Below are 22,078 nucleotides of genomic sequence, written 5' to 3'. Positions count from 1 at the left end.
TATTGAGAATATTCAAATCAAAGGACAAATGACAAAAATGAAAGATAAATGTTGGACATGATTTACTATACAAATTTAGGCATAATAGTGCCAGAAAGAAATAAAATGGAAAGGGAACAAAAAAAAAATATATGAAAAAGTAATGAGCGAAAATTTCCCAAATTTGTTTAAAGACAATAATCTGTATACCCCAAATCAAGATAAGCTTTACATTAGATACATTTGTAGAGAAAATGATACACTACAATTATAATAAAATCATAGGAAAATGCTGACAGTTGAAAACTAGAAGAAAATCTTGAAAGCAATTAAGACAAAAAAGACTCATCACTTACAATTTGGTAAGATTAACAGTTAACATCATAGCAGAAATAATATAGACTATAATGCATGTCATAACATACGCAAATATTAAGAAGGCTATATTCATTCAAGTTAGCTTTCAAAAAAAGGGGGACAAAATAAAAATATCCAGACAGTCCCCAACCATGACGAATCAACTTACAAGTTATTTACTTTATGATGGTTAGAATGATATGCATTCAGAAATATCCACACTTTGTGTACCTATACAACAATCCTGTTTTTTACTTTAAATATGGTAATCAAGGAATTAATGAGGTATTCAACATTTCCATCTAAATTAGCCTCTTAGAGATCTGCATAACCCAGAGACTGGACATTCTAGGTGGGCTTTCATTTGGAGAAAGAGAGAAAGAAAACCAGAGTGTTAAGTGCCCATTATACATACTCTTTTCCTTTCCTTCCCCTCCCCCACCCATAGATGCAGAGAGGGACAATTGACCTAGGGCTCTCAGAAGGGCTGTTTCCCCTTTGTAGGTGTGTGTACCACACAGAGGCCTCCACAGAGTGTGGGACTCAACATTTTCCTCTTAATGACATGCAGAAGACTGTGAGCTTTCTGTTCATTGGCCCTCCCTAGTGATGCTTATCTGGCTGATTCATCAGAGCTGGGTATACCCTGAAGGAGAGGGACAACAAATCAGCATGCTTGAGCACCCCCTAGGCAACTCAGGACAAGCACAATTCTCCCAGGTATAGTCAGGAATTGATATTCAGGGACCCAAGGACAGGCTTACAGGCCATAGGTAAGCCAATCTTGAGAAGTGAGGAAGCCTTCTTGGGGAGAACTGAAAAGAGAGTTCGGTGCCAATCTTAGCTGTAGTGTACTCCTTAAGCACCCCTCCCTCCATAGGAAAGCTATACTCTCAGCTCAGGGTAGTTTCTGGACAGAGAAGCTCTCAGCCTATAGCTGGGGAGCTCAGCTAGTTTGAGTGCCTTTCTACTGGCAGAGGCTAGAAGACCATGGGGCACAGAAGTATAAAGAAGTATAAAGATCCTGACAGCGAGATGGTGAATCTTGGATGACTCCACCCCTACAAGAAGAATTTCTGGCTTGGTGGGGCCTCTTCAGTCACTCCATGCTGGCTTTTCACAGAAGTCTGGGAGTGGACCTTTAAATTCTGCTGAGACAGCTACCTTATTGGCTTTTGAGGAGGTAGCCAATTTCCTAAAGGAAAGCTCATTCAATCCAGCAGCACCTTGCCTCACTTCCCCACTTTCTCTTGCTATGGTAGAAAATAAGGAGGCACCTGGAAATTCTATGGTCTTACCCTACCTGGGCCATACAAGTGCTTCTCCTGAGGGGCTGGAGTCAGTCACATGTCAACAAAATCAGCATTGCAGCTGGTTCTCTAAGGCAGAAGCTGCTCCTAGGCAGGGAGTTCAATTTGTATAGCCCTATACGACTCAGTCATAGAGGATGTAGTTGATTCTTACCCACAAGTACAACCTACTGTCTCAGAGATTAAACTGGGTATGACAGTATAATTCATACTGTTAAAAAGACCACATAGCTGGGGGAAGGAGAAGATTTCAAAGACCTTCATTCTCCCTCATCAACAAAAGACAGCGACTCTTCCCATGCTCAGAGCTCACCACTATTACAACCTACCAACAATTAGCAACTGAGAAAGTCACCACACTAAGGATATCTATAACTAAGACATTGTTCACAACCTAGATCACCATTAAACACCATAAGCAAAGCAAAACTTTCTTTTCTTTTTTTTTTTTTTTTTTTTTTTTTTTTTTTTTTTTGAGACAGAGCCTCAAGCTATCCCCCTCGGTAGAGTGCCATGGCATCACAGCTCACAGCAACCTCTGACTCCTGGACTCAAGCGAGTCTCCTGCCTCAGCCTCCCAAGTAGCTGGGACCACAGGCACCGCCCCAACACCCAGCTATTTTTTGGTTGCAGCTGTCATTGTTGTTTGGTGGGCACTGGCTGGATTAGAACCCGTCACCTTAGGTTTATGTGGCTGGTGACTTAGCCACTTGAGCCACAGGTGCCGAGCCAGCAAAACTTTCTTATGAAATATGTTCTACAGATACTCTGTTACAAGTAGGGGGTGGGAAGAAGTCCCATCTAAACACAAGTAAATCCATGACTAAAAAGTGATACCTGCTCTAGATGGAAAGGAATTGGTGTTAGAACTTTAGAAGCATAAAAAAAATCAGAGTGAAAGGACAAAGGACACCCACATAGGGGCACACCATTCTCTAACAATGGATCCTAATCAAAATGGAAATATTAAAGTGACCAATAAATAATTCCATATATACATTATAAGAAAACTCAAAGAAATTCAGGAAAAAACAGGAAAACTACTCAAAATAATCCAGATAAACAATCAGGAAATGAATGAAAAGTTACTAATGATATAGACCTATGGACCAAAAAACAGGACTACTGGAAAGAAAACAAATCATTTAAGGAAACACAAAACATAGGTAGAAGAAAGAAATTCCGAGCTTGAAAGCAATGCTTTTGAATTAACTCAGTCAAAAATAAAGAACACGGATTAAGAAAGAACAAGACCTATAAAAATATGGAAGTTTGTAAGATGATAAAACATAGGAATAATAGGCAACACTGGGATAAGAAGAAAATGGAAAGGGCTAGAAAACATATTTGAAGAAATAATTGAGGGAAACTTCCTTGGTTTTGCTAGAGAATTAGAAATCCAGGAATAAGAAGTTCAACACCTGAGAGATTTGTTTCAAAGAGGCAGTCATGAAGACATATAGCCATCAGAGTGGCCAAGGTAACACAGAGGAGGAACTCCTGTGAGCCATGAAATGAGAACATTGAGTAACTTTCAAAGGAAAACCAAGAGGCTAACTATAGACTTCTTAACAGACACCTTACAGCTCAGAACAGATTGGGGGCCCATCTTCAGTCTTCTTAAACAGAACAACTGCCAGCCTAGAGACTGTTCCAGAGAAACAAACAATGAAGGAATTTGTCAAGACCATATCTGCCCTATAAGAAATACTCAATATTGTTTATATTTACATGAGCACAATAGATACCCACCAGTATAAAACCAAGATAAAGCTTGGAGCTTATATAGTACAATAGCACAAGAGGGGAAACAAAGCAATAAGGCATACCTATCATGATGAAAAGAACAGAATCCCATATAGTGATCCTATCAATAAATATGAATGGTCTAAATGCCCTATTCAAGAGACATAGGCTAGATGAAGGTATGAAAAATATACAACCTAAATATCTTCTGCCTTCAGGAAACACATCTATCCCAGAAGGACTCAAAGATTCAAGAAGAAGGGGTGATGGGAAAAAATGCACACAAACAGAAACCAAAGAAATCATATAATATTTGGTTACTTAAAGAAGTCATATGATATTGTCTTTAAATCAACAATGGTAAAGAAGGACGATGATGATCATTATATAATGGTAAAAGGAACAATTCAATAAGATTCAAGAAGACTTAGCAATACTAAATACTTATGCTTTTTATGCATATAACATAGAAGAGTCTAGATCCATAAAGCAAATGCTACTACACCTAAGCAGAGAGGTAAATGATAGCATTGTAACTGGCAGAGAGATTTCAACAACTCTTTGACAGTGATGGACAAATCATCCAAGTAGAAAAAAAATGAAGAAACACTGGAATTAAAGAGGACTCTTGAACAAATGTGCCTAATAGACATTTTCAGAATATTTTACCCCCAAAATAATGAATGTGCATTCTTTTCATCAGCACATGGAACATTGTCCAAGAGTGATCATATCTTAGACCACAAAAAAATCCCAACAAATTAAAAAAAGTCAAAGTCACACCATGTATCTTCTCTGATTGCAGTGGGATAAAACTAGAAATCAATTTCAAGAGAAATTCTCAATTATACTCAAAGTCATGAAAAATAAACAACCTTGTGCTGAGTAATTATTGGACCAATAGTGAAATTGAGAGAGAAATCAAAAATTCCTCAAACTGAGCAACAAAGGAGATACAAGCTATCAAAATTTATGAAACTTAAATCCTAAAGGGAAAATTCATAGCCTACAACAAAAAAAAGTAAGATCACAAATTAAGAATCTAATCAAATGACACATCTTAATGAGCTAGAACAGGAAGAGCTAACTAAACCTAAAGCCGGCAGAAGAAAAGAAATAACCAAAGTCAGAATAGAATTCCAAAAAAATTAAACAAAAAGCAATACAAGTGATTAACAAAACAAAATATTCATTCCTTGAAAAGAAGAACAAAATTGATAGAACTTTTGCTAGGTTAACTAAGAATAGAAGAGAAATACTACCAATAATCTCAAACAGGAATGAAAAAGGAGGTATTACAACTGATACCACAGAAATACAAAATACAGAATACCATAGTATTCTGTAAATACTATGAAAATCTCTATGCACCAAACCAGAAACTATAGAGGAAAGTGACAAATTAGTGGAAAATATAATCTCCCCAGACTCAATCAGGAAGAAATAGAACTTTGGAATGAACCAGTAATAGGCAGTAGCATTGTAGCAGTAATAAAATATCTTCCAACACAAAAAGCCCTGTACCAGAAAAACACATAGCCAAATTTTACCTGACCCGCAAAAAAAGCAGATTATACTGCAGAAATTATTCCATGACATTGAGAAAAAGGGAACCCTCCCCAAATTATTCTATGAAGCCAGTATCAACTCAATACTAATTGAATTCAGCAAACTGAATTCAGCAGAACATTAAAAAAAAATCATCATGGCCAACTGTGCTTCATCTCATAGATGCAAAGATGGTTCAACATATATAAATCAATAAATGTGATAACTGCAGAAACAGAAGCAAAAACAAAGATCGTATTATCATGTTAATAGATGCAGAAAAACATTCAACAAAACACATCTTTTTGTGATAAAAAAAAAACTCAAAAAACTAGGCATAGAAGAATATCTCAAAGTTATAAAAGCCATATATGCCAAACCCACAGCCAACATCATAGTGAGTAAAGAAAAGCTGAAAACATCCCCATTAAGAACTACAACAAGCCAAGGGTGTCCACTGTCACTTCTACTCAACAAAGTGCTAGAAGATCTAACCAGAGCAATCAAGCAAGAGAATGAAGAAGAGGTCAAACTATCACTTTTTACTGATGATATAACCTTATATCAGGAAAACTCCAAAGACTCCCCCCAAAGAGTCCTGGAGTTATAAGTAAATTCAGTAAAATCTCAGGTCACAAAGTCAAAGTACATACATAAATTAGTACCATCTCTAACAAAAACAGTCAAGCTGAGAGTCAAATCAAGGCTAAATACGATACAGAATAGCTACAAAGATAATAAAATACCTAGGAATATAATTAAACAAGGAGATCAAAGATCAGAGAATTATGAAACACTAAAGAAAGAAATTACAGATGATACAAACCAGTGTAAAAAAAATATAAATTTCATGCTCACAGATTGGTAGAATCAATATTGTTAAAATGTCCCTACTGCTGAAAGTGTTTTACAGATTGAACACAATCCCCATGAAACTACCAACACCATATTTCACAAATCTGGAGAAAATAATTCTACACTTTGTCTAGAACCAGAAAAGTGCCCAAATAGCCAAGGCAATCTTAAGAAAAAGGAACAAATCTGGAGGCATCACATTATCAGACCTCTAACTATACTACAACAGCATAGTATTGGGACTAAATGGAAGCATAAAATAGACCAAAACAGAAAACACAGGCACGAAACCATCCACCTATAGCCAACTGATCTTTGACAAAGCAGTCAAAAATAAATACTGGCAAAAGAAGTCCTATTTAATCAATGGTGCTTGGAAAAGTGGATCCCCACATACAAAGGAATAAAACAAGATTCCTATCTTTCATTGCTCACAAAAATTGATTGAAGATCGATAAATAATTAAATGTAAGGCATGAGATCATAAGAATTCTAGAGGAAAATGAATGAAAGCTTTTCTAGATATTGACCAAGGCAAAGAATTTTTGAAGAAGACCCCAATGGCAATTACAGCAACAACAAAACAAATAAACTGGGTGTGATTAAATTTAAAAGCTTCTGCATAGCTAAGGAAGTAATCAACAGAGCAAACACACAAACACAGGGAATAGGAGAAAATATTCACAAACTATGCACCTGACAAATGGCTAGTAACCAGTATGTACAAAGAACTCAAACCAAGCAGTAAGAAAAGTCAAATAACCCCCTTAAGAAGTGGGCACAAGTCATGAACACAAGCTTTTCATAAGAAAGTAGACAAATTGCCAATAAACATAAATGAAAATGCTCAAGATCACTAATCATCAGGGAAATGCAAATAAAAAATACAATGAGATATCATCTTACTCCTATTAGAATGGGTTTTATTAGAAAGTCCAAAAACAACAGATGCTGGCATGGTTGCAGAGGGAACGGAATGCTTATACACTGTTGGTGGGACTGGAAATTAGTACTTCCTCTACAGAAAAAAGTGTGGAGAGTCTTCAATGAACTAAAAGGAGACCTACCATTGGATCTATTAATCTTACTACCGGGTATTTACCCAATGGAAAAGAAGCCATCTTATCAAACAAACACTTGCACTTGAATGTTTAGTGCAGCCCGATTCATAATTGCAAATATGTGGAATCAACTCAAATACCCATCAATGCACAAGTAGATTAACAAAATGTGGAATATGTATACCACAGAGTACTACTCGGCCATAAAAGACAGTGAATTAATGCCTTTGCAACAATGTGGATGGAGCTGGAGACTATTATCCTAAGTAAAGTATCTGTAAGAATGGTAAAACAAACACCACATGTTCTCACTATTAAATTGCAAAAAACTGAACACACATGTGCACCAAGGGAAGTAAAACTCAGTGGTAATCAAGCAGTAAATAGGGAGGAAAGGAGAAGGGCAAAAACCTGCCTAATGGGTCTAATGAACACGACTTGAATAATAAGCACACTGATAGTTATGACCTAAGAATTAAAAAATTGATACACATGACAAGAAATATTGATATCCCTTAATATTTTTAAATAAAAACAAATTAATTAATTAATGGGCTTTGTATTAGATAATAGATAGGCTAGGCCAAGCTATAATGTTTTCAGGTGCATTTAATACAATTTTGACTTAAGTTATATTTAACATATGACGGATCTTATGGTGGCAGAACTTACCACAACTTGAGGAACATCTGTACCTAATAAAGCCTAGAACAATCACTGACAAATATTCTAAAACTTAATAAAAGAATCATTAAAATGGATCATAGACATAAAAGTAAGATGTAAACCTGGAAAGGTACTAGAAAATAACATAGAAGAATTTATAGAAAACCTCGGGTCTGGTGACGACTTTTTATATACAACACCGAAGCCGTGATGCATGAACTAAATAATCTGTAAGCTGTACTTCATTGAAATTAAAACTACTGCTCTCAAAAATACAAGGTAGAGAATAAGAAGATAGGACTATAGGCACTGGGCTAGTGTTAGTAGTAATTTTAGTAGAGACAGGGTTTCACTCTTGCTCAGGCTGGTCTCGAACTCCTGAGCTCAAGAAATCCACCTGCTTTGGCCACCCAGAGTGCTAGGGTTACAGACATTAGCCACTGTGCCTGGCCAGGAAAGAATATTTTTAAAACACATATCTGATAAGCGACTGTTACAAAAATATAGAAAGAACTCTTAAAAATCAACAATTAGAAAATCAACATTTTGTTTAAAAAGTGGTTCAAACACTAAACAGATACAGCAGCAAAAAAAAAAAATATGCAGATGTAAATAGACATTTTAAAAGGTGCTTTAAATCATGTGTCATATGGGAAAGGTAAATTAAAGCAATAATTAGTTACCACTATGTACCTGTTGGAATGGCTGAAACTCAGAACACTGATGACACCAAATGCTGGCAAGATGTGAAGCAATAGGGAATCGTTCATTGCTGGTGGGAATCCAAAATGACACAACCTATTTGGAAGTCTCATAAAATCAAACATACTATTACCATATGATCCATCAATTGCACTTTTTGATATTTATGCAAATAAAATGGAAATGCTATGTCCACACAGAAACCTGAACACAGATGTTTATAGCAGCTTTCTTTATAATTGCAACCAAGATGTTCTTCAGTAAGCAAACAATTGAATAAACTCTGGTAGATCCAGACAGTGGAATATTATTCAGCATTCTAAGGAAATAAAGTATTTCAAAGTGGTTTTGATGTGCATTTCTCTGACCATTAGGAACGAGGAATATTTTTTTTTTTTCTGTTGGCCATTTGTCCTCTTTTCTTGAGAAAAGTTTCTGCTTATGTCTCTTGCCCAGTTTTGAATGGGATTGACTAAATGGAAGGACAAGAATCACGTGTACTCACTACTTAAATAGAACCAGTAGATTAACAACTCCGTGTTCACGTGAGAGAAAAACTCAATTAAATTCAAGGTGGGGGAGGGTTGGGTAAATTAATTCCCGCCTCATTGGTACACTGCACAGGTATATCGCAGCCTTCCTGGGTGACGGGCACAACTGCAACCTGGACTTTACCTTTACAAAAGCAAACTATGTAATCTAATCACATGTACCCCCTATTAATCTGAAACTAAAAAAAAATAAGAAATAAAGTATCAGGTCATGAAAAGATATAGAGAAACCTTAAATATATACTGCTAAATAAAACAAGTGGTACTGTATTCCCACTGCACAATATTCTAGAAAAGGCAAAACTGTGGAAACAGCAGAATGGTCGGTGGTTTCCAGAGGTTGGGGTGCTGAAAGAAAAGAATGAATAAGTGAAACACAGACGATATTTAGGGCAGTAAAACCTACTCTGTATGATGCTATAATGGTGACTACATGACATTTACACTCGTTCAAACCCATAGAATAGAAACGAAAAGAGCTGACCCAAATGTCAACTGTAGACTCTGGGTAATAAAGACGTGTCAATACAGGCACATCAGTTGGAACCAATGTACGACTATGGTCCAAGATGTGGACAGTAGAAGTGGCTGTGCATGCGTGGGGCCAGGAGGTATGTAGAAACTCTCTGGACTTTCCACTTGGCTTTGCTCTGAAAAATAAAGTTTACTAAAATGTATTAATGAAATTAAAATGCTAAAAAATTCAGTTTGCTTTGGAGGTTCGGAAGGATTGTAGAAACAGCTGGCCCACTGGGGGGCACACATATCTGATATTGGGTGTCATATATGCAAGTACCTTCAGGCTTTCCTGTATATTCATATTAAGAGTAAACCAGTAACACAATTTTGATGGTTTGCCTAGTTGGGTTACTTTTTTAATACATTTGTGACGTTTAGAATAGTCACAGCTTTTCCTACCTAATATATTTGGCATTATTTCATTATTTTAATTTGCATTTTCATGACTACTACTGAAATTATTTTTTCATTTGCGTTACAGTTAGTCTCCTTTTCTCTTTCCTTCCATTTTTAAAAAATCTAAGTCAAGTTAGTGTAAGATACAATTAGCCATTTTAACATGTACAATTCAATCGTATTTAGTATAAATTCATTGATATTTACTATATTCATAATGTTTTTTCAACTAAAAGCTAAAAAATGCATTATAAACATAAACATAAATTTTAATCCAAAATTCCTTATTAAAACCTGTTGAGTGCCAATTCTGCTGTCTGTGTTAGTGACTCAAAAGTGAACCACCTGATTCTTCTCTGCAAAGTATAATCTTTTAGACAAGATGAAACCTATTCACACAACAACAATTATTCTAGGCCATGCAATTGTGACTACCATAAAAAACATTTTTATAAAGTTCTATAAGTTTTCAAAATATGACACACATTTTCTTCCTAGGAAAACTTCGCTGGGAGACATGGCATTATTGGTGACCTTTGAATGAAAGACAGATTCAGTTATCTATAAAACCTGAAGGTTTTTTCAGGTAGAAGGCAATGCACAGGTAACATCACCGTTTCAGCCCATAAGCAAACCAAATTAAGGACTCAGCAGAGACAGAAGACTTGAATGTGTCAAACTGAGAGGGGAAGCTGAAATAGGCAATCATCCGAGCATGTGGGGAATGATGAGAGGCTAATTCCAGACGGGAGGAGGGAAACGTCTTTCTCTGAGACAAGTCATTGAATAAATATTCATTTGAAATAAATAAGGGAGAGGCTGAAGAAATATAAATCAAATACCTTGAAATAACATATTTCATTAAAATATGAAACCAATCCTTCAACAAAAATGATTGTGGTTCTGGGCATAGTTTAAAGCTTGAGATTAGTAGAATGTACAGAAAATAATTCAACAAATATTAAAGTAGAGATTAATTGAAAATGAAGGGCTATCACTTACAGGTGAACAGGTTGTAGCAGCCCAGATGAAGAAAGGTAGGCGTAGGGATGCTGACACCCAGGCTGTATCCTCTCCAAGGGGTACTTTTCTCTGATTCACACAAAAATGTCAAATGGACCAGCAGTGGTTCTAAAAAAAAGCCAAAAGTAAACTGATGCTCTGTTTTTATTAATAAATCTTTATTCTTAAGTGATGCTACAGTAGCTGACTTAAAAGAAACATATTTCTTTGTGCTAAAAAAGTTACCAAAAATTTAAAGAAAGCATTACTTACACTCCATTAATGCTTGACCTGAAGCACAATAGGGCATTATAGAATCATGATGCCTAAATTCTGTAGTGGAAGAAACAGTCGCTTTTAAAAAACAGAATTTCCTTCCATCTTAGTTTTGTTGGCAATAGTCCCATAGCTATGGAGCAGTCTAAATAATTTGCCACTGTATTTACTGTGTGGATTTAATTGCATAAAATTTCACTTTAGTCTAATGGCTTTTCTGAATCATAATTTAGTTCGGACTTCCTATGTTGAAAATATAGTTAGCAATTTCAGGAAATTTTTAATGACTTGTCTGTCGGGCAAATTGTAAATAAAAGAAATGTCTCCAGATGCTCAGGTATTTAGGTAAATTGCTTCTTTCAAGGAGCAATTCAAGTTGTTGAAAAGTAAAAGGCAATATTGTACTGAGATTGGCATAATTTCAATATCGAGGACATGTCTCAGTCATGTAGTATACAACACTTATAAACTGGAGACGGGCAGGGCATAATCAACCTCACTGCGGTATGTTGGGGGATGTAGAGATAGTATACAAATATGAGGAGAAAAAAAAAAGAATAACTTACGTGTACTTCCCTCTGTTAGTATTAAATATCAAATCCTATGCAATGTACTATTTCACTCCTGAATTTTAGATTTTCCAGACTAGTAAAGTTTAAGTATTTTTATTCAGCAATAAGCTCCAATGCCACTTTTGATACAGGACAGGTAGCGCCCAGCCAGCTCAGCCCATCTGCGCTGGAGGACCCGCCGCCTCTGCTTTGGCGGTGTTGGTGCCGTGGCAGCCGGCAACGGAACCAGCAGGCTGGAGCTTAGGCAAGGATAGGGGGGAGCCTCCCTCCCCCACCATAGACTCCGGTAGCCAAAAGGACCAGACAACTTCTGGGGAGACACCGGCACCTTGGTGTCTCCTTCCCTGTATATTCCCCTGACTAAAAACTCAACCCCCTTTTCCTATGCCTAGGTCAATTTCATGTAAGTTTCCTAGGCCTCAATTCTGTGAATGGACTATGTCCATTCATTTAGTACATTCATTCACCTTCCCCCAGCCAACGGAACTACGTCCATTCATTAATAAGTTCATTCATCTTCCCCCCAGCCAATGGAACTATGTCCATTCGTTAATACCTTCATTCACCTTCCCTCAACTGACAGAATTATATCCATTCATTTTCTGGCCTCAACCCACGCATCTATATATACTGCTAAAGGGAGAGAGACCAAGAGAGAAAAATAGAGAGAGCTTTTCTTTCCCGTCTAAATTTTTCTCTCCCTACCAGGAACTTTAGTGTTTTTGTATTCTGTTCTGTAAATAAATTCTGTCTTGCCACTGATCTGTGGTCTGCGGATTTATTCTTCAAATCACTGAGACCAAGAATCTGAAAGTCCGGTATCAGATTTGGCGAGCCAGCCAGGAGAGAAGTCGAAATTCTGGTATCAGATTGGCTGCATAAATGTTTCCCTGCCTCTGCCTGGCCTGCCCTGGTGGTGGCTACATAGTGTTTCTGAAGCAAAAGATAAACCAAATACCATGAGCCATGCAGAACAGCATGGAGCACCAAATTATCCTATCACGCTGATTGTCAACTGCTGCCAATCAACAGAAATAAATGCAGTTTTTCATTTTGAATGGTTTATTTCTTGCATGTGAAGACAATTGAGCTGATTCAATCATTAATTTTTCTCTCTTGGGACTACCACCTAGTATAAATAGACTCGTCATTTCTATTTGTTGAGGAACAATCCAGTGCTGTCCATGTAATCTACATCTTATCATTATTAATTTACAGCCTGTCATAGGTACTGAAGCAGGTGGCTTGGTCTATGTACATAAACTCCCCAAATAAATACATAATACAAACCACAAGTATTCTTATCGTCAGAGATCAATGTTTCTTTAAACAATATGCTTTTGTGGACTTTGACTGTCTGAATTCTCATACTAGTCCTAGAAACATAGCTCCTTTCTCTGTAGCTACACTCCTTCTAGAACTTTCTTTACAATAACTAAGTAAAAATGCAGTTTTATGTAGTTCTCTACTTTTATAATACCCACCCATACATCTTTAAGTAATTGTGAGCACACATAAACTTTCTACCCTATATCATCAAGCTCATTTATTTTATTTTCAAGAAACTAATGTCACTTCAACCTTACGGCTTTTTTGTCAACAAAAATGACAATAATCTCTATTATACCACAAGATATTTCCTTTAACATATCAATGAGATTGCAAAGAAAATATTAAATGCTGCAGTGCTGTCCCGTTCTCCCTTTCTTTGTCCCAAATCACTTTTGTGACAACAAACTTGTCAGCCACAGCATGACATATACAAAAAAATGAGTTCAACTCAGCATCTTGTCAGATGTGGCCCATGTTTTGTGTTCTCTGATTTTCTAAAAAGAACAAACAAACCCAGAGCGTAGGAAGATACTTAGATGGCTTGTAGGGAAGCTGTCATTTCCTCTGTCACTTTGTTCTTCACTTCAGGTAGAGGCTGATACTAAAAATTGCCAGAATAAAAGAGAAAAATAAAATAGCAACAACAGCATGTTGATGAATCCCAAGTAAAGGAAGATACTAGACCCCAAATCACACAAGGGGATAGATACAGAGTGAGAATATCTGAATATGTTAGTGAATACTTAGAGCTAAGAAGAGAAAGGTACAAATAGAATGATATATAGAAATGCTTTATTAGTGAGAATTACAGTTAATTATGTTTACTCTACCTATAACATTTCTAAATATACTCCTAAAATATCCTCTTTAATCTACTGAGATAATCTCATGTCATTCTCAGCAGAGATGTGGAAAAAAGAGAGAGAGAGAGAAAGGTGTGTGTTTATGACAGAGAGAAAGGGCGAGGGAAGGGAAAGAAGAGAGAAAAGAGAAAAGAATGACACAACATTCATAAAACTCTGCAGGCATTAAAATAAATGAATTAGGTTCTGATTTAGAAAAATATTCATTGCACATTGTTAAATAAAATACAAAGCTACAAGACGATGTGAAGATTCTTAATCCTAATTTGTTCCAAAGACAAAAACAAAATTTCAGGGGAACATAAAAGATGCATATTTATAGGTCCAGAAAAGTTCTTAAAGAATAATAAGTATAAAGCTATGATGCACAAAGAAGGTGCAGAATGTATTACACTTTTTACCATGTATACTTATATCATGTTTAAATTTCCTAAACAAAGATTTTTTTCCTGTTTAATTTAGGCAGAACCAAAAGAATAAAAGCACACATAATGTTCTCAGAGAAAGTATATTTTTTGAATAGTTTTAGGGGATGGGAGGCATGTCAGACATCCCAGTAGATCCTTCCATTTATATTTTAGTACCTCTGGACATTTTTTTTTTGAGGCAGAGCCTCGAGCTGTCCCCCTGGGTAGAGTGCTGTGGCATCACAGCTCACAGGAACCTCCAACTCCTGGGCTCAAGCGAGTCTCCTGCCTCCGCCTCCCAAGTAGCTGGGACCACAGGCACCTGCCACAATGCCTGGCTATTTTTCTTTTGGTTGCAGCCATCATTGTTGTTTGGCAGGCCCGGGCTGGATTTGAACCCACCACCTTAGGTGTATGTGGCTAGCGCCTTAGCCATTTGAGCTACAGGCACCGAGCCCTTCTGGCCACTTTTTAAAAGGTGGTAAATATATGTGGTTGATGGATACAAAGTGACTTACTTCTCCTTTTCCCTTTGCTTTGAAGTAAAAAAAAATTGTGCTTCTTTCTCCACATCTCCTCTCTGCACCCCCTGTTTTCCATGTAATCTGTCATTAAAATATCCTGGACTCACATAATGAAGTCCCAAGATTTGTGTCTTGGCATTCAACCTCCTGATTGGAAGGAGCATGAAACTGTAGTTCACAGGAACATGTACAATACACACATTTCAAACGGTCAGTTCAGATGTCATGCAAGGAATCCCAGCAACATGTGGCTCCCAAGTAGACAGAAGCTGCAAATTTAAAGAAAAAATTACTTAAGCAAATGAGGAAAAGGAATTAGTGGATCTATAATGAAGAAGCAGTAACTTGGTAGGAGGGAAAAAGAGGATTTAAAGTATAATTGCAGAAAATTGGTCTGGACACCTTTATAAACCCATAAATATTTGATCCCTTTTAATTCCCAAATTTACTAAATATCAGATAGTGCAGCCCTAGAACAATAATGGATGCTGAGTACCATTTTTAAATTAAATTTGGTTCAAAGCTACTTGTGTATATAGTGAACTGCAGCCTAACTTGATAGGTAAACAAACAGTAACTTAACAGTATATCGTTTTTTTTTTTTTGGAGACAGTTTCATTATGTCGCCCTTGGTAGGGTGCTGTGGCATCACAGCTCACAGCAACCTCAAACTCTTGGGCTCAAGCAATTCTCCTCCCTCAGCCTCCCAAGTAGCTGGGACAACAGGTGCCTGCCATAATGTCCGGCAATTTTTTGGTTGCAGTTGCTATTGTTTTTTATCAGGTCCAGGTCGTGCTCAAACCCGCTACTTTCCATGTATGTGGCTGGCGTCCTACTCAGCTACAGGCACTGGGCCAAGGTTATATTCTTTTAACAAGTAACTGCCTTGGCCAATCAGCAAGTTACAGGCTGCAAATTGCCAAAACATATCCAAATAAACCCAAAACCCACCACCATTACCACCAACAAAACACATAAGAAAATAAAAATAAAATTTGGCTTTCTTTGTGCAGTTTCTCAATCCGGACAAACCAAAGTTATTCGTAAGTAAAGATGCCCTGTGTCATGCTGACAATTCACTCTGTGAGGAACCTCTTGCATTGAGAAATCATGATTAATGAATCATGATCCATTAATCGTCCAATGTATAGAACGCTACTGTGACAGATCACAATTACTTACATCTTGGTATTCACTGAAAATTAAGGTCATTAAGGGTTAAACATTCCAATTAAAATATGTAACTAAAATTGCTGGAAACAATAAGGGAAGCAATTCTATATGCAACTATACAGAGAAGGTAAGACATGCTTTTGTAAAGGAAAACTATTAAAATATAGGCTTTTTCTTTTTTATTTTATAATGGAAAACAAAGAGTAATTTCTGTCCTACAGCGAAAGGATTTGTTTCAAAATGAAAAGAGAAAAGGTATAGGGCAACAACTGAATATAGATGAAAAAGTTGTAGGAGATGTGTGGAAAACAAATCTTGTGAAAGAAATTTTCTGTTGGATTGATATGGCTAAGAATAGAAGAGAAATACTTATTTTTTGCAAAACTTCAGCATGAATATTAAAAAATTCTGGAATGAAACTAAAATTTTGTACTTTTTCTTTAAACAACAGGGTTTTCTTGAAGTTTTGGCCTCCTTTTTTTTTTTTTTTTTTTTTGAGATAGTCTCACTTTGTTGTCCTGGTAGAATGCTGTGGCATCATCGTAGCTCACAACAACCTCAAACTCTTGAGCCCAAGCCATCTTCTCGCCTCAGCCTCCTGAATAGCTGGGAATACATGATCCTGTCACAATGCCTGGCTAGTTGGGGTTTTCTGTTTTGTTTTGTTTTGTTTTTTTAAAAATAGACAGTTTTTCACTCTGGCTCAGGCTGATCTTGAACTCCTGACCTCAAGTAATCTGCCTGTCTCAGCTTCCCAGAGTGCTAGGATTACAGGTGTTAGCCATAGGCCTGGCAACTTGGTGTTCTTTTAATAGGAAATTACGAAAGGTTTTTCTTTACATTTAGATAGTTTACCTAGGAAACAAATATTTCTTTCCTCAAATAATTTCCTGTATGTCATGTTGTCTTTATTGAGATTTTTATCACATGAAAAAACAGAGTCCTCTCTCTTAAAACAGCTCTGCTTTTTCTGTAGGTTTGTAACTGTCTACATTTGCCTTGAAGTTGATTAACTATCATTTTGGCTACATACATGACTATTGTTCACAGTGACCTTTTATCCTATAGTTTTCAAATATTTTAAACCATTGGCAGTTTCGACAGACTTCCCCAAATCTAATTCTAAATGAAGCCTCCTTCTTAACATCAAATTAAGTCTGGAATTTTCCAATGAGCCTTTGAACCAACACAAAAGTATTCCTCTTTATAAAAAAGAGAATATTAAACTAATTGGGCTTATTTGAGATATTAAATTACATAGGGATCATTGTCAAAAGTAATGCTAAACTTTCAGTTGTATTTTTATAGATTTTTAATATGTATTGTGGAAACTGCAGAATTCCATCTACTAGTCATAATTTTAGTTATCATCATAAAATGTTTTATACAGCAGAAATAACTGAATTTCCTCATCAGTTGCATCATTACCAGAGCTATAGAGGATTAAACATCATACTTACTACAACAGTCACCAATATCATAACTCATCTGAGGAATTACTGAGAACAAGACATTCTCCTGGCAAACCTGGAAATCTCTTGTGACTTGGAAGACAAGCCACCAAGTAACTCAACAATCCTGGAGAAACAAAGTTCAGTCCTGTAGTAGTAAGGCTGTTGTTAAATATTAAGCATTTTATGACAATTCCTTAAAGGATTAGTGGAGAAAAATTGCATTTAGTATTTTGAAGATCATTGCCTTACCACCCTTGAAGATCATTTCCTTGAGTACATACTTTCTTGGCACCTATGGGATCATTTCCTCAAGCACACAGCCCCTGTATGTCTTTGCTTAGTAATCTTTCTGCCTATGATGTATCTTCTCAATAAAAGGACTCTGTGAGAAGTGCTCAGGGCTATCCTGCACCTATGGTTAGCCTCACCTCTTGCAGCGTGTACTGTCAATCTGTGTGTCGTGTGATCATTTATGCGGTTAAGATACAGATCTTTCAGTATGACCATTTTAAGTCATATCTTGACACACAGTTAATTGTTTATTCAGTATTTTCTTGAACAACTGTAAGATAAAATGCTTTATCTTCAAGTATTTTATGGGAAGAACTCTGACAAGTACAGGTTTTTTATTAACTTTAAGATCCTACCATTGAACTGGATAAAAATTCACAGAACTCCAATGAAGAAACTGACTGGCTCATAGAACTACTAACCTAACATCAAGCAAAACAAAAATTAATTAAAGACCAAGGAAATAACTTAGCATATTTTCATACCAAATCAACCAGTACCAAAAGTGTTAAAATGTGCAATTTGAATTAACTCCATAAGAATGACAAAAGTCCAATTACTGATGATAACCTATTTAATTAATAGTGTGCTGCACCTGATTGGTAAAACCAAAATCAATATGTGAAAAGAAGTGAATTCAATGTTCAGTGTGGACTCACAATAGGCCTGGATTGCTGCCTGGTACTTCCGAGTCTTTAAAGCTTTCCTTACTAAAAGTCATGCCCTCCATGGCTCATCAAGAAAGAGATTAAACAACTCAATTTATGAAAATACTATTGACATATTGACTATTCCAAAATAACTGAAATGGTTTATAACCAATATTTGGCTTGTCAAATCTATACTTCTTGTAAAACAGTATAAAACTCAGGTGTTACATTTTTCAGCACCTGCTAGATTATTTGATCACTTAAAAATCAATTTCATTCAACTGTTCCTTCAATATATGTTTTCTAGTTGTGTAGAAGCTTTCTTATCCAGGAACATCAATATCATAGGCATAACTAAACAGTTATTTTAAAACGTGTTTACCTTATGGGCATTCCTGGAGAAATCTTCCAGGTAATCATTTCACTGGACAAATTATAAAACAGTTAAATGATGTTAGGAAAAGCTAACTAAATCAATTGAATTAGTTTGATAAAAAGTATTACCCATTGATGGCTATCAGATTTACCCCCACTGGAAAGCATAGATTTACCCCTTATGAAATAATTACTGTAAAGCCTATGCCCCTGGTAATAAGACCTTAAGTATCTGCCATGTATCACTGTGATGCGATTTAGTAGCAAGACGTAAATACATTATGCCAAATCATATTTCATCAGCTAAAAGAAGCCCTTTGTAACCCACCAACTGATAATAAGCATACCTTTAATGGAGATTTGTTCTTTTGGAAAGATCGTTCTTGAACTACATTGGGAGACATCATACTAATTTATTCTATACAGCAAAAGTCTTGCAGTCTTGCAGTCACATCTCTCAACTCAAAATGCCACTTGCAGGCTCCTGGCACTGTAAACCTGTTAGAAACTTTCAGATAAAGATGACCACTGAAGCTTTCCTCAGAAGCAGATGACATTCTGGACATGGACGCCTTTCCCAAGATTGTGAATCAAGCTCCTCTACCATCGTGGAAGTCTTTACATTTTTTTCTTTCTTGTATTTTCTATTCTCCTAATTTTTTCCCTTTCCTAAAAAAAAAAAAAAAAAAAATCAAAGGGATCGTGGATCTTAGAATTGCTATAGCATAAACCATAGCAGGAAACCAGAATAATCGTTGAGTTTGTGGGTGATAGCAGAATAGTGGAAACAATTCCACTATGCCAATGCCTCTCCGTGAGTCACCTTGAACCCCAAAAAGAAAATTACAAAATTATACCACTACAGTCACTGCTAATTGCTTTCTATACTCACTGGAAATATGACCTTGACATTCCCAGTTAATAACCTGGTTGCTAGCAAATACAGAAAGCCTATCTGAGTGATTCCAGCAAAAGGTTATTTTGGGCTTCCAAGCATCGCTTATGTAAAACCTTGTAGCTACTTATGTGAGTAGGGGTAATTACTTGTATAATATTCCTGTATTAAATTCAGTAAGATCCTGTTCTGTCAAGTGTGGTTTTGCATCGTTACAGCATGCTTTAAAAGGAACGAACCCTGAAGTTAAGTCTCCCGGGGCAGGACCCTGTTCAAGAGTTTGAGCAGACCGTAGGGATGAACAAATTTAACCGGCTCCTGCTCAACCATCACTAGGTGGCCTTCTTTTCCTGCCTCCAAAGGCCTATATTGGTCTATGGAGACATTGTTCACTCTTCTGAGCTCCTCACTGGTTTGGATTTGGCTACTTAGCCTAGCTCATGCTCATCTTCCAAATGGCTTTTCCTAAAGTTTCCATAATAACTCTTATAATAAGAAGCCAAAACAGTTAATAACTGAAATTAACACCAATCACAAAATAGTTGAAGATAAGTTAGTTTTCACTGAGAAAAGTTTTCAATGTAGTTGCTAGAGACTCAATCCTGGCAGGAGTGCGGTGTTTATTGTATGAAATTATGAAATTTGAAGCTAATTAGTAAGTTGTGAAAAATCTTGGATTTTGTAGCCAATCAGATCTCTCAGAGGTTCAAATGGATAGAATCTACTCTCTAAAAGGTACATAAGAATATTCATGTTTAAAAAAATATTTAATAGAACATCATATAGTTTTAGATACCCTCTTTTCCCATGTTGGATGGCTGGTGTATGGTGTTGAAGGAAATCAAATGTTGCACTTATTTTTTCCCTGATTTTACTACTACAGAAAGCATATTGCCTGATACTGCTGTTTCTCTGGACATTGCTATTCAATACATTAAGGATATTTCTCAGGGGAAAGAAACATATGATGTGTTTATGAGAGCAACTAATACCTGGTTAACAGGCATCTAAATGGCGGATGGCAAGCTTTGCTATTCCAATGTTTTCTAATCTGTGTGTTTCTTTTAGTGAGTTGCCAGGTTACTATGACTCGTGTTACCACGCCAATTGCAAAAAGATACTTCTCTACATCAGACCATTTTTCAACCAATTACAGTTCTTAATCACCATCTTGCCCCAAAGACCACAACCAATTGGATTGTTAACTGTTTGTCTAACCTGAATTTTAAATTGTTTGATCAGCTCTGTTGGTGAACGCTCCTGCTAAGAAATATACTCTACTTTTTATCTCATTGTCTCCCTTACAGCCATGATAATAGTCTCTCCAATGTGCTGTAATTCCTTAAGGGTCTTAAACACTCAAATGTAGGTATCCCTAGTATATCAAATGATCGCTATGATTAGAATAACAAAGTATGAAAAATATAATGAACTACTCAACTAATTTGACATTGTGAATTGAGAATTCCATGATGAGATCAAAAAAACCATTATGATAGCCATAGAAAGAAGTTCCTGAGGTTTTGGTTAGTTTCTCAAAATTGAAAGGGTGACCAAAGGGGAGTATTATTAAATTAAATTAAATTAGAGCTAAAGCTTTTCCTTTAACACCATGTGGAAGAGGAAATTTAGAGAAAGCTTAGACGTATTCGAAAGTACATTACATGAAAGAGGTTATGAGTCAGGATTATCAGACTTTTAAGCACACGTTGGTTAGATATATGTGTCACATTGACAATTATCTTTATAATAAAAGTACATAGAGTTTTACAAAAGAATCCACAAGACACGTTCAAAGGTGTTTTGCAACTTCTTTGCATTTGCTTGGCAGACCCTGTACAGGAATAACTTAACTATAGCATATTTGGCATACCATTATATATCATAGTGTGTGATTAGGGGGAACAAATGAGTATTCTCTGCACTATTTTCAGTGTTTATATTCAGCCATTGGATAAAGAAAAATATATAACAATGCACATAGTAATAGCATGTATTCAGCTACACACTTGTGGTCCAAAGTGTGCGTAGCAAATAGTTGTCTACCTCCTCCTTTCTTCACTGCTTGTATTTCTACTTCAAACTTATTATTACTGCTATTCTCACTTTAAAATGTTACAATAACATTAATCTCTCTAATTCTAGTCACTCCATCAAGGAATGAATCAATCACTGCACCCCACATCTATTACCACCGGAGTCATCTTACTTTTGCCCAGTTTTGAGAGACTTCAAGTATACTTTTATATCTTCTTGCTTGGGAAACTAAGAATAGACCCACAACCTGCTGTTGGAAGCTTTTCACCACAAGGACTTCATTTACTGTTCCTGTTTTATCTCTTGAGATTTTCCCTTTTGCAATGTTCTCTTTGGTTTCTTACTTCTCAACATAGCCTGCACTTTGTTCTTTATTACCTGGATTGTATACCTTTCATTTGACTTGAAGATTGCTTTTTCTCACCTCGCCTTTTGAAGTTTAACCAATTCTTACTTTGCACTCAATTGGCACAAAGCCCAAGAATCTCAAAGTGGAGTAAACTATTGACTTGAGTTTAAAGCTTCCATTTCACAGTG

This window comes from Otolemur garnettii, unplaced genomic scaffold, assembly GCF_000181295.1.
Source record: "Otolemur garnettii isolate 467f Iridium unplaced genomic scaffold, OtoGar3 scaffold00020, whole genome shotgun sequence".
Taxonomy (NCBI): Eukaryota; Metazoa; Chordata; class Mammalia; order Primates; family Galagidae; genus Otolemur; species Otolemur garnettii.
This window is presented reverse-complemented; position numbering follows the sequence as displayed.